Here is a 14,736-nt window from a genome sequence, read left to right on the forward strand (position 1 = left end):
TCTTTGTGAATCTCCCCCACATTTTTGAATGGGTTTTGTTTCACAATCCTCTCCAGGGTGCGGTTATCTCTCTTGCTTGTACACTTTTTTCGACCACATCTTTTCCTTCCCTTCGCCTCTCTATTAATGTGCTTGGACACTGAGCTCTGTGAACAGCCAGCCTCTTTAGCGATGACCTTTTGTGTCTTGCCCTCCTTGTGCAAGGTGTCGATGGTCGTCTTTTGGACAACTGTCAAGTCAGCAGTCTTCCCCATGATTGTGTAGCCTATAGAACTAGACTGAAAGACCATTTAAAGGCTTTTGCAGGTGGTTTGAGTTAATTAGCTGATTAGAGTGTGGCACCAGGGGCCATCAATTTTGAACCTTTTCACAATATTCTAATTTTCTGATATGATGAATTTGAGATTTTCATTTGTTGTCATTTGTAATCATCAAAATTAAACAAAATAAACATCTGAAATATATGAGTTTGTATGTAATGTATGAATATAATATACAAGTTTCACTTTTTAAATGGAATTACTGAAATCAATCTACTTTTTCATGATATTCTAATTTTATGACCAGCACCTGTACGTTTTGGAAGTGTGGGCAAATGCCAAGTCAAGCACAAAGCACTCATATTTTTCCGAAAAGGCGAATGCACTGAATTTTTTTACTTAAAAAGACACAGAGGACCAACACTGGCAGGGGACTTAGCTGCCAAAATCAACAGTGACTGTGGAGACTGAAAACTGGACCTCAAGCAGCATAGATTCTCTGCTTAGACACATTTCCAACAGACTGTAGGACATCTTTTTTTAAAAGAAAAAATTAGAATCACTCTCTGAGCAGGACTTTGGGCCACTGAGAAACAGTCAAGTCCAAATATGATTTTGTAAAAATTATGCTTCTTGTTCAATACTGGTTCAATAGAAGGAATGTGGCATCTGTAGCCCATGGCCCTGAATATATTTGTGTTGTGGCTGTAAATAGCTCTGCCTTGAGGTGATATCAAAGCTTTGTGATCCTCCCCCCATAACCATCAAAGCCTTCTTAAGGCTAAGATTATCTCTGTTGGTTGTTCACGCTTTTCTACCAAATTGTTTGATTCAACTAAACTACTGGTGTGCTTAAAAGAAGCTGCTGGAGAGCTATGACTGTGTGAGCTAAAACATGGCTGACTATTTGCCTTATGTGGAAGGGAAATTAGACTAACTGTTCAATTATGTTTACGTACATTTTTATTATAACAGCAAAAGTAGATGGTTTCATCGGATAAAACTTGAATCTATGTTGCAAACCATCTGCAGATGCAGGATAGGATGTGTAAGGACAGGATCTTGTTTGGACAATGGTAGATAACCCACAGTGCCATGATGAAGACATGATGGTATAATCCTTATTTTGAAGCTAGATGGCGCTGTAACACAATAAGAATCATATGAATGGTTGTTTATGTCTCAAAAATTGTTGCTTTATTAGACATTTTCTGAAGCAATCAATGCTCATTTTCTGTAAACACAATACCTATACCTTGTGTTTAGTAGTGATCTAAAATAGTGTTGTAAAAGAAAGTAATGGAATAAGGAGTCTTTAATTGTGGCCCTCTTTTCTTGAACAATTGCTGTTATTGGGATTAACTACAGTTTAGAGGATGGAGTGGTTTGGGTATGGTGGGTGAGTTGGGGACGGTCTTCATCACATCCTCTATTATCAACCTTGATTTTACAATGAGTTCCTGACTTCTTGTTTAATAATGTCATATTACTGGGCTCAGCAAGGCCTATTTTACTTGTCAGGTACTAACAACTGAGAACTGTACCTGCAAGCTCACTTTAGATGAATATCATGCTACATTTAAGAGGGATATTTTACATTTATTACAATTTCATTTACATCATAACAAATGTGTTGTTTTTTGGTTTGTGTTGTGCTTCTCCTTGTTCTAACGCCAAACATTTATACATTTGCTGTTCAATACTTTTTTCTATCATAATTTGGTGAGAGGAATTTGGATAATTGACTTAATTGGCTGCAAGAAATTAGAGGCCACATCTGATTCAGGCTGAATCATCATGCCATCCTATAACTCAATTTTACATCAGTCGTCTCTCACTGTTTTGTTTGTAGAAATTCCTGTTCTCTTGGCAGAGATTTGGATCGATTCATTCATATGACAGACTGAAAGCTCCGGCTCTCAGCTTACAAGAGTAAGGGTTTTGAAGAGAAAACATGTTGTTAAGCAGCCTCTGACAGAGCTTAGACAGAGCAGCCATAGATGTGCTGGGTTAACTGGGAACACACAGGGAAAATGCTGCCCCTCCTGCCCCAGTGTGGAATTATCTGGCGTAATGTGGCGTAACAGCCATTCCTGTGTGTGCACAGACCTATGCACAAAGAAACAGAGAGTGTCTTCTTTCCAGATGTATGGAAAAGAAAGCCCTTTGCTATGTGCTTCAAGTCTTAGCAGCTTCGTTTTAAGGTTTCATTGATTTTAAATATGGCCAAAGAAAGTGACGGATAGAATTCAACTCAAGTTTACGTGTTGATGACAGCTCTCAATGCTCCTTCTTGTTTAAAATGTGATGACCCCATCCCGCTTCTGTGTATAAATGGTTGAATATTCTCCACAGACCTGCAGTGAAAGTGTTTCCTTTGATAAGAAATTAATGAGGCTCTCGTTGGTGTGAGATGAAAGTGAGAAGAGGGCAGGTCAAAGTGATGAAAGGATCTCTGTAGCACTGACTGAGGGGATCGCTACGTCTGATGCACACACAGTATATCAAAGCATTCAGCCCTCCCCCTATTGATAGACCTAAAAATAATGTGGAAAAAAAACTTCAAAGCAATAAAATATCAACTCATATCATCCTGTCTGGCATAAAGAATTTACAACCTTACAAAATGTTTGTCTTCAAGTGTATTTTATTTTTATTTAAAAACAGAAAGTAGTAGATAATGGTAAAGTGGACTGGAAATCATACATAGTTTTCCATTTCTTTATAGCTAAAGCTTGCTTCCTCTTTTCAATATCTGTTGTTTTTTTAACTGATAAATGATAGTAGATGACCAGCATTCAAAGCACCTGAATAACTCTTTCATTATTAAGTTGCTCTGGATCCACAAGAAGGAAAAGCTTGAAATGTAATTTAATTTTTCTGATATTGTAATAACCACCAGGTAAATATATAAGATATCCACAACACAAACAATAATGTCTTTAGTTAAAACTATAATTTTTAAAATCGGTTCACAAGTACTGGAAATTCATATGTTCATTGCTAATCATAAGCAAACCTTTATGTCAAGTACAATTTGTAGACAGTGGAGTCGACAATTGCAGGACTCAAGGAGGACTGATGCTGGACACTGCATCCAAATTGTGTTCTTTACTCCTGCAGAGCTGTCAGCATAAAACTATAAAATAACAAAAAATATTTTTATATTGAAAGACTCATATTTAACAAAGTATGGTGAACACAAAAACCCAGTTTAAGGACACTATTCATTCTTTATGTATTCTGTTTGATCATCGGTTCTCATAGAAATGTCACTTCAGGGCGAGGGTGTAATTTTGCTATTAAAGTTGGTGCGGACACTCTACAAGGGTGGGTGCTGCAGCTACAGGAGCCGGCGGCTTTCGTTAGGTTTTGATATTTTTATAGAAAAGAGCGCAAACACAAATGGCAATGGCATATGTGTATTTAATGCTTTCCTATTGTTAAGAATGCAACAGCTGCATAATACACCTTTAAAATTGCAGATACATATACAGATACCTTTGAGTGACTCATTTATGAATTGCTCTAAATCATCAGGAACATTAATAAAAATTAGATTTTTTTATTTAAAAAATATTTAAATTAAAAGACAAATAGTAACAGGTGATACTGATTACAACAGCAATATATTGGGCATCCCTACATATATACAATTTCAAATAGGAAAACTATCCATCCATCCATCCATCCATCCATCCATCCATCCATCCATCCATCCATCCATCCATCCATCCATCCATCCATCCATCCATCCATCCATCCATCCATCCATCCATCCATCCATCCATCCATCCATCCATCCATCTCAGTACTATGAAAAATATGAAACACTGAAAGGTACTTAAACTAACAAAGACTGTAAATTATGATTCCCAGATAGATAGATGGCTTCCATTTCATCTGTATCATTGATTATTATTCTCCTTCAAAAGCAGCAAAATCTAATTATTTTTCTACCTTTCACAAAGTCTGAGTATTGAAGGTTTTATATCAAATCATTGATTCACGGATTTTTAGTCTTTGTTTGTACTTCGAATCTTGCAGGTTTTTTGTAAATTTAACTGTAAGTCTCTCTCGACTGCGAGTGTGGCTCTACTGCTAATTTGGCTGCTACAGCTATTTCTGAGTATTGCTGATTTAAAGAAGAAAAAAGTGCAATTTAAATATAACATGATTTTTCTGGTAAAATATTTCTGACATATTATTGCATGTTTCATATCCCAGTAAATCTGTTTTATCTTTAAATCTGAAGCTATTCCTTCTTATGTGTCTGTGCTCTGCTGAAAAACATGTGGCGTTACGATATCAACTAACATAATGATGCATGATAAACTAATATTCAAGTCACCTAAGCATGACTTTAAACTCTATAATTTGGGATCTCTAGAACTGTTGCAGTCTGGTAAATTTCTGTTAAGAAAACAATAAAGATAAGTTGATTTCTACCTGTAACTGAGTTAAGCTTAATTGCTGTTTTTTTTAACTAGTAAAGAGGAACACAACATTTAAATGCTATTTTGTGTCAAACATTTTGCCTCATAATACTAACCTGCGAAGCATAAACACTCTGTTGCTGCTGATTTTTTCTAAGCTGCATATGTCAAAAGGCTTTTGAGTTTATTTCTGTTGGGAGCTGGAGAAATTCCACCTTTCTCCAGCAGAGTCCGCCGTGGATCCTCTGAGGGAGCCTCCTGCACAGCTGCAGCTCGTCAGGATCATCAGAGGATCCACTACTTAAGCTGTCTTCAGACCTTGCCTCAACGCCGTAGTGTTGTTCCAGTTGGTCAGCGCTTAAGCCTAGATCCTCAGAGTAATTCGATGACTTTTGAATCCAGCTTGGATTCTAATCCTTGTTTCTGTTTTCCAGGAAACCTGTGCCTCCTCTGTGTAAGCTCAGGAAGAGCTAACCTGCCGAGCCGACCCTCAGAGCCAAACCTGAAGATTCACAGTGAACCTCCAAGCAGCTCTGGACTAGAGCTGGGAAACCCAAAGCCAAGGTCTGTTCAAATAAGACGTGAGACGCTGAAGCAGCAAACGGACTCTGCTGATGAACTCATCTCCAGAACCAACAGAGACTCTCCCAAAGCTAACCTCAAGAAACCTCAAGGTACAATCAGTAAACTTCAGGAAATCAAACCTCTGTTGGCAACGCTAACTGAACTGTCTCTCACGCAGACTCCGGTGAACCAGAACTGTTAAACTTTCATCCTTGTGTCCGTCAGTGGTGTTCTGCATTCTTGGGTCGCTTTATTGAACCCATCATGACAATTTCTTCTTTTTTTTTTTTAGACCAACCAGTCTCAAAACTCTTAATTTAAAATAAAATGCAAAGTAGCTTCCGCTTTAAATTTACTGCTACTGTGTGTTGCCTCTACTCCGATCAATACAACGCTGTTAGAGTTAGGAGTCTGACCCATAAGCCCTTATGGACTACTCTTTTAAAACTGTGCTGAGATCGGTAACCGAAATACCTTTTGAATGTAAATGGTACGCAGAACTGAACTGAATCACGCCAGACACAATTGAACCGGGCTAACATGGTACTAGTTCATCAGTAGGGCTTGGCGCAGTTCAGTTCTGGGGCGATTCACAGATAACAAAGAGCGTATGAGCAGACCATGACATTTAGGATACTCCATGCCACATGATTTCCAGTGATGATTCTACTTAAGCCGGGCATATACTGTGCGATTTTTTTCAATTGTTGCATGCAGCTACAGCTCACACTGTATGACAATTACGGAGGGTTTCGTTGTACAGTGTTCACAACTCAGGTTGCATGTTCAGCCCGTCGCTCTCATATGATCTACCTGCTGACACTGTACATCTAAAACCCTTGTCGGACTCAGCTCCGCAGTGAGATGGCGCTACTCAGATTCGTCTAACCGGAAGCCAAACGAGAAGAAGAGGAATATAAAGCTCACTAGAGTGAAACGCGCTGCCTTGGCAAAGACATGGCTGAGTAAATGTGGCTACTACGGTCAGTCAATTTTACAGAAGGAACTGCCTTTCACCCGTACCCCCGCCATGCTACCGTGTTTTGATCTGAGAGGAAGCAGAAAAATCCTTGTTTGCGCATGCCCACTGAGCGTTTTGCCCATGACAGCCAGCTAAAAATCAAACGTGTTTGATGTTCTCCCGACCTCACGATTCCTGATCGGGAGGTGGTCATGAGAGACTGATTGCCCCTCATTACCCCCTGTACACTACACAACGCACGATCACGCTGAAAGGCGGCCCAATCAAAAAAATTCTTGTACGACTAGGAAGTTGGCCTGAAAAAAGCAAAAAACCACACAGTGTAATGCCAGCTTTATCAGTGTGATGAACCTCAAGTCTGTCATTTCCTGCATTTGTAAGCCCCGATTAGACTATCGTTTGTCATATTCACTTACCAAAAGTCGACTCTGTCAAGTAAATTCATCAAAGTCTGCCTTCTTTGCCAGAGTCTCCGCAAACTTCCTGAATGTTATGGGCGCTGCCATGTTGGTTTGCTTGTTTACCTCTAGAGAGCAGGAGTACCACAGATCGTCACTAAGAGGCGAGGAACCGCACTAGCATGGTGTGTAAATGGTCTTAAGGAACAGAGCACGGCACGGTTAACTGATCCAAGCTCAGAACGGATAGGTTTTGTAAATGGGCCTATAGCCTGACCTACAGGGCTCCTGAAAGATCTAGTGATGTTATTTGGTGTAAGGTTACATCAGTAGATGGTACTTGGGAGCAGCGGAAAAGAGATAAAAAAAACGTTGGCTATAAACGCTCTGAACAGAGCTTCGCCCATCCTGAGTTTCTGTTGGCTGAATTAAATGAGTGGAAAGGAGAACAAGAGTGCAAATTATTGGAGGGGACTGTCCTCACCAGGCCAATGTTGGTTGGGACATGTCCCCCACAGTCCATCAGAAATTTACACATATGCTTCACGGGGAGCAGAATAATCACCAAGGACTATTTCATGGTGACGACCATGTTTGTTTGATTTGTACTGTTTGCCAACTTTCCTGCATGAAAATCGAGGCTGCTTGCTTGCTTAGTAAGTCAGCTCAGCAAATGACTCTAAACCTACAAACTGCACACACACCAATATATTTGTACCTGCATTATGTTAAATATGTGGTGGTTTGGGGCTTACAACCCATGTTTGTACATGTTATGAATTACCAAGCAGATTCATCCCAATTTGGATGACAAAATTCAAATTATGTAGCTTTTACTAGGAAAATCCTTCAAAATACATGTGATGTGTAAAAGCTATTTGGTCCATGATTTCCATACATCCACGTTTTTAAAGCTTTATAGAGCTCATGCTGTTGAGAGACATACAGAGATAACAAAGGCTGTCTTTCACATGTGCCTATATGTGTCTTGATGAATCTGTGTCTTATGGAAGGTTATGCTTCCTCCGGCTCATATTATCTCCAGGCCTCTCGTTTTTATAAGCCTCTTCTAGCGGCACCTGAGAGCATATTATTGTTTAGGAGACTGGCAGCAGAGCAGGCAGGGAAAGTGGATCCCTTCTCCTCTCTTTTAATCTAATCAAATTTGATGTTTCCAAACACACAGCGGCTGGTGAAGGCACTGCAATGATAACCCAGGAACAAAGCCCACGCTTGTTGCTGCAGACTCACCTAAGCTTCTCCAATTCCTGCCTCAATTTAGCATTCTCTCCCCGAGGCTTAGAGCTGGAAAACAACATGAAAGCAATTTAACCGGGTGACACTGCATGTATGTACTGTGCTGTGTGTGTGGATGTTGGGAGGGTATCTTTTTGTGGCGCAAACGGTTGGGTTATGGGGGCATTTTCTCTACGGTACTACTTTATAACAAAGAAACACATAAATCGAAACACTGAAACACTGAAATGGACAAGCAATCATGCTGCTTCTCCCTCTCTAACTCATCTTCATGCCACTCATATTCAAAGGCAGTGTTTGCAACTAAATATTGAATACTCCCTAAACAGTTTTCACTTTAGGGGCTTTTAGGATGTGATTTCAAAGTTTGGGTGACATTTCTATACATATTTATCATGGTAATTTCCTTTTCCTAGGGCTTTGGGTGCCTTGTGAGAGGTAGGTCATCAGACATTTTCCCAGGAATTGTAGAAAAGGCTGAGTTGTTTGTAGCAAGATATTCCACGCTGCATTGTGCCACAAATGGTGGCAGTAAATTAAGAAAGTGAGTGTACAAATTTCCTTTTTTATATTTTTGTCACAAAACAAGTTTTGAATTTGTGGGAAACTTTAAGTGAGACCTTTTGTCTTTGTTGTCGGTTTATCAAAAATTAGCCTATAGTGAAACATGCTTTTAGAGTTTTCAAAGTGGCAAAGCTTTATACTATCACGTGTGCTGGTACAGCTGGACTAGTTGTAATGTTAGCCAGGATATCAGCCATCTCCCATTAATTAATTGGACACAAAAGCTGCCATAAGACGAGTTTTCGGAGCAGCAAATCTCGCTGACAGGCCATTCTACCTGCTAAACTATTTAAGCCAAACAGGTGGTAGCTTTGGGGATGCCCAGTTACCAAAATCTTAACTTGGTAAACATAAATTGTTTATTAGTAAAAACTGAAAGTACTAGATTGTGGGGTCATAGGCTGTAATGTTTTGGAACCCCTGCTTAGTGAACCAGTGATCTAGAGGGATAATTCAGTTTGGTATGAAATGATCAGCAGTCAGACATATTAAGTGTCTTTATTTTATATTAATCAATTTAATCAGGGAAAATAAAAAATAATGTTATGCATATAAAGAGTAGCTGTTCTCTGTTGCTGAAAGCTATGAAATGTATTTGCTTTTGTTAGCTTTTAATTTCAGCAAAAAAAATAATACAAAGGGAGAGTAAATTAATTAATTATGCAAGCTCTATGAGATAATGTGCATCTGTGTTAACTTATTTGGTGTAATGTTTTTGTCCAATCCCTGGGTTTAATCTATGGTGCAAGTAATACTGGTGGTATTACAGTAAACTTTAGTGATACTCAGGGGATGCTATGTTCAGGGGAGGCTAACTTTCATTCACCTGTCTAGCTCTGCTCTCATCACTCATCAAATCCACCTGTTCTGGTTTCCTATTTAAGCTGCCTCTTTCCCAGCCATCTGCGCCAGATTATTCTTGAGCCTGTTGAGAGTTCTCTAGCGTTACTATAGTTTTCTGATTGTCTGGATCCTGATCTGTTTCTGTTTTTGGACATTTGAGCCTGCCTGCCCCTGGCTGATCTGTTTGCCTGCCTGTCTTCGGACTTCTGTCGGATTCTTCTGTTGACTTAACCTTAATCTGCCTCTTGACTTTGGCCTATGGATTATCCTGTCTTTCTTTGTCAGCTCAGATCTGATCTCCTGTCAGATCTGCAGCCTTCTAGGCTTCTGTGTCTGGAACTCTCTGGCAGCGTGCAGTGCAACTGTTCAGTCGACCGGCTGGAATTATCCTTGTTTTCTGGGCACAGACTGAAATGTCAAACCAGGTTAGTGACTTGTGCGTTTATAATCATCCTCCATCAGATTATCGCAGTCACTTACTTGTGTTTCTCTCTGACAGACGTTCATGTCTCAGTCCCTGGCTGCTACAGCCGCTGCCACTGCAGAATCGATCTGTCGTTGTTTGAATAAATGCTTTTTAAGCAATCCACTGTCTATCTTGCCTGAAGTCTGGGTCCTAATTTCTGAGCCATTACACCCTTATTGTCAATGTTACTTATTCTTTACGAAGCAGAGATTCTTTCAAACAGAATTTGAGATTTATAGGACTTCAAAATGTACAAAAAATGAAAAATGTCTATTTTCCCAAAAGTACTGCTACAATCTCGTGTCATCTCGTCATGGGCTAAATATTTCATTACACCCATATAGTCCCTATATATTTTATGCCTTTCTGTAAAATGAGCTATTTCTCATTTTAGGAGCTGTAACATTGAGATTCCATTCAAACTATTTTATCTACAAATTAGTTTCCTGCATCCCCATTTATTTTGCCCAGCTTTTTCAGACCTGGAGGTTGCTCGTTGATGTTGAAGAATGAAAAACACAGAAAACCAGTACAGATCTTTGAGCGTGTGTGCTGTTTATTTGGGAGCTAACACCCTTCACCCCTGTGTGTATGTGTAAGTATGAGTGATGTAACTAAGACTCCAACCAGATAATAACATGCCACAGTGATAGAGAGTGCAGCTAAATAACTGCAGTCCTGAGATGATCTTTTCCATCAAACACGCACACACAAATATGCCTTGCTTCCCAGGCTCTTGTAATGGGATCACCGGGTATTGGTCAAGCATTTGTCAAATGAATGGTATAAATCTGTGCACACACATGTAGGAACAGAAGCAGAACATGACTGCCTTACCGTAGCAGCAGGAAAAACAGGCCATCAGATTGTAGCCTCATGTGTCTGCTATGGGTTTGCACATATATCTGTATCGATGCCTTTGAGTAAATCTTTGTGTCTAGTTTAATAGCATTAGCTACTGCAAGCGTGAAATGAGACAGCGTTCCACTATCTGTCTTTGAGGGCAAAGAGAGCTGAAATTAAATAATGCATCATACAGGCAGAAGTGGGTAGAAAGGTGTTTCATTTACTTGAGTAACATTAAGAAGAAAAAAAGAGTGCTTCTAGTATGGGTAGACAGTAATTCAATATGATTATATATGGCAATATAAGTTTATTCAATAATTGTGATATGAGATTTTTGATATTTTAATATGCACTACAGTCTATGATTAAAGCATTTGTTGCTGACTGGCCTTCGGGTTTTATGTTTTTTTTTTAAAGAAAATATTTTTAAAATGTTAAGTATAAGGTTTTATAAACATGTCAAAATGGTTATATTTATAGGCATTTGTTGTGGGCATTAATGGCAGTAAATTAAGAAACATAGTGTGATATAAGTTTTGGAGTCATCATCTAGCTCTTGCTTCTAGGAGTGGTCTTACTGCTTAATACTTTTTAACATCTACATGAGTAACATTGTATTGATGTAATGCTACTCTTAATTGAACACAATTTATCACAACTTCTGAAGCTACTTCTCTGAAGTACACTTGCCTGTTAACAACTTTCCTTTTCCAAATGTTATTTACTATTTGCTGAGTTTGCATGTCACCTGAAAGTCAAATGAATGTTAATTAAAGGTAGATATTGTCATTGGAGGTACTTTGCACTGTTCTACATGCATACACCACATACCATAAGGATTGGTTTCAAAGGTATTACAGTATGTTTAAAAAACTGAAATTAACAAATTCATGTTTTTACTATATGATTACTAAATGTTTTTTTAATGAATGTATTTATCAATTAGATTTTTTTAATTTTGTAATTAAAAGTAGTAAAACCGGGAGATCATATTTCTGTTTTGTATATATAATTATATTATTTGGAATATTATAATGAGATCAAATGAAACAGTACTACTTCTCATGATCATTGTTTGTAAGTTGTATGTTTTCTGCTCTTTGTCGTTTATTTTATTCTATAAACTCGTGCCATATCAGGTTAATTTCTCTATGTTTGGTATATCTATTTAATGGGGCCATATTATTTATTTCCTTGTGCTTAGTTTCTTAGTATTTGTGCTTCTCCCTTGATAGGCTGTACTCTTGGGGCTCAGCTATTCTGTAATAATTAATCTTCCTCCCTTTGCTTCTCGTGCACACCCGGTGGCTCAGCTGTTCCATAATGTCTCCTGATTATAACACTAGCATCCTATGTCATTCTTCACACCTCAGCATATGAGCTGTCCGTTGGTCATTGTTTCTCACTGGATACTTGGTTGCGCTGGTCATCATCACCTATCTCTCTTGTTCCCCATCCTTTTTCTTTGTCTCCCTTTGAGTTTGTATCTTTTAATTTTTTTATGACTATTTTAGATTCATTTTTCCTTCCTTCCTTCCTTCCTTCCTTCCTTCCTTCCTTCCTTCCTTCCTTCCTTCCTTCCTTCCTTCCTTCCTTCCTTCCTTCCTTCCTTCCTTCCTTCCTTCCTTCCTTCCTTCCTTCCTTCCTTCCTTCCTTCCTTCCTTCCTTCCTCCCTTCCTTCCTTCAGAAGCCAAAGATTTTACTCAGAAGTAACGTACATAACATATCACTATATTTTTATTTAAGTAGTAGTCAGAAGTAGTCATCCAAAAATTGCACAAGTAAGAGTAAACAGGTATTTTCCATTTACAAGTGTGTATTTAAATATCTGGCTTCTCAATTGTTATCTAAATGCAGGCCTGCAGTTAGTTTGTCTAAACAGTTTTTGTTTGCCTAAAAGAGAAATTATATTGAAATCAAAACATGTATTACTTGTGTTTACTCTTGCTTAAAGGTATAGTGGAGGATGTTCTTTTTTTGGATCATCAAAATAATCAGTCCTCATAATTGTCCTTCACTATACCTTTAATTATTGTTTCCATATTGTTTTGATAAAAATCATATCGGACAAGTGAGACCTAACCCTACTCAGTTTAAAATCATCTTTAAGAAGTCAGGTGATCCAATACATGATATTATTTTATGTTTTTTTTTTTTTTTTTTTACTTTTGATTGCATTATTTGGTTATGTTATACTTCACATGGATTAAGCAAAAAATACAAAAGAAGCTTGCTGTCGTCTAGTGAAGTTTTCTTTGCATCTCAACAATAATTCAGACTTACAATCAATTAAAATAGACACAGAACATGTTAAGTTTGTCCTGCAGGACAGTGGGAACAATACCCACAAGATGCAATGTCAAAACTAATCTAAGAAGAACCCCCTAAGTAACTGTTTTTTCTTCCTAGGTTTCTACCTTAGGTTTAAAATAAGCTAATGGAACAGCATAATAATGTGCTCACAGACACTTCACACACAAGCAGTGACTTAACATCACAGTGATCTCAGGGCAGAGGATGCTGGGTAATTTGGTTAAAGAGGTAAGGAGTGTAAATCAACGTCAATCAGACTAGCTCTCTCATTGGTCAGTCTAACCCGCTTAGTGCATCGCTATTGGTTATTTGGCTTTCCCAATGAAACTCACTGCTTGGCTGCATCACAACAGGATAAAAACTGAATTTCCCCCAAGACTCGCTCGAAACATCAGAATTAAAAAATCTAAATCGAGCATGACGTTTTAACACATCACAATAAACAGTGGAACAATCTGCTTGTGACATCTCTATAGTTAACTCTATGACTAGTTTCTTTGTGTGTTTAAATATAGCCAAAACAAATTCCTACATCACATGCCATTCAGCTTTTTTCTTCATCAGTCTGCATCTGTATCTTACTCTATTTAAGTCTTGATCTTACTCTAAGTCAGCGCTGTGTGCTTTTGTTTCTTTACCATCTCTATGGCTGGATTATGTTCTGCGGTTTGTAAGATGTTATTAAAACTTTTAATTTATCCATAATTCCTCTGAGCATCTGTTAGCACTTTGATCACGAACGCGTCTTTGACAGAGGTCACCTACACCTTATCTCCAGCCACCAGAGAGAAAACATTGTATCAGTGCCACATCCCAAGCCTCTAGGGCACCTTGAAACTTCTCCAAGGCCGTCAAAGGTCAATGTTGCTCTTTTATCCTCCTCAGAGCTTCACCTCCAGGCACCAAAGCCACCAGTTTTGAGCACAGTATGCTCCTGTAGTTTTTTCTTTTTTTTTTTTTTACATTGAAGAAGGAATGTCTGAAGATCCTGTTTCCAAGCTTTTGTTTTTTTATTTCAACAGAGTACCTTGTTAAGGCACCTCAAAGAGGTCCGGGTGGGTTTGTTTCCTCGTGACGCCCTGTCCTATCTGGCCAGGTCACCAACAGAAGGAGCTTTGTCACTCTGCATCCCTAAGATCACCCTTCTGATCTCGGGTGCTGGTTTGTGTGGCCTTTTCTAGAAGATGAATTCTTCCCACAAGGTGAACTTGTCTGCAAGTTGATATCAGGGAGCTCTATCGTTTTAGAGTAAAACAGTGTAACTACTACTGATTTGCTACTCAATATTCAGCACTTGGCATGTTTCAATACTCTCTGCTGGGCTGCCCTTCTGAAAAAAAATCCTTTTTAATGTGAAATGGTCAGATCATCAGTCATTGAAAAGGTCATGTGACCCAGAACAGTACAAGCTAAAAGTTGTTGTTAGCCAACAAAACATATGTGATGCTTATGTGATTAGACATATTTTTGGTTCTCTGACAGCTATTGATGCAAATGGTCTAGTATCATATTCAAAAGCCTTGAGGGAGGCTGTTTAATGTTGCCACAGTGAGTGTTGCCAGTTTCCTTAAGTTTGCTAAACCTGTTACATGTTACGGATCAGAACTACAACTCCCATGTCAGAGCATCAGATTACGGATTGTCTTTTTCTTCCACTGGACAATGTGTCTTGAAGCAGTCCATCCCTCTGATATCACATGCTCATGCCGCGCCACCTTTAATACCTCCAGAAAACATTTTGTCTTTCTCTTCCAATGAACTATGGTCTGATGCAAGAAGAGACTGGTGTGCCTTTCTGCGCTGTGAG

Source organism: Cyprinodon tularosa, unplaced genomic scaffold (genome assembly GCF_016077235.1).
Source record: "Cyprinodon tularosa strain WSP-4 unplaced genomic scaffold, ASM1607723v1 ctg275, whole genome shotgun sequence".
Classification (NCBI taxonomy): Eukaryota; Metazoa; Chordata; class Actinopteri; order Cyprinodontiformes; family Cyprinodontidae; genus Cyprinodon; species Cyprinodon tularosa.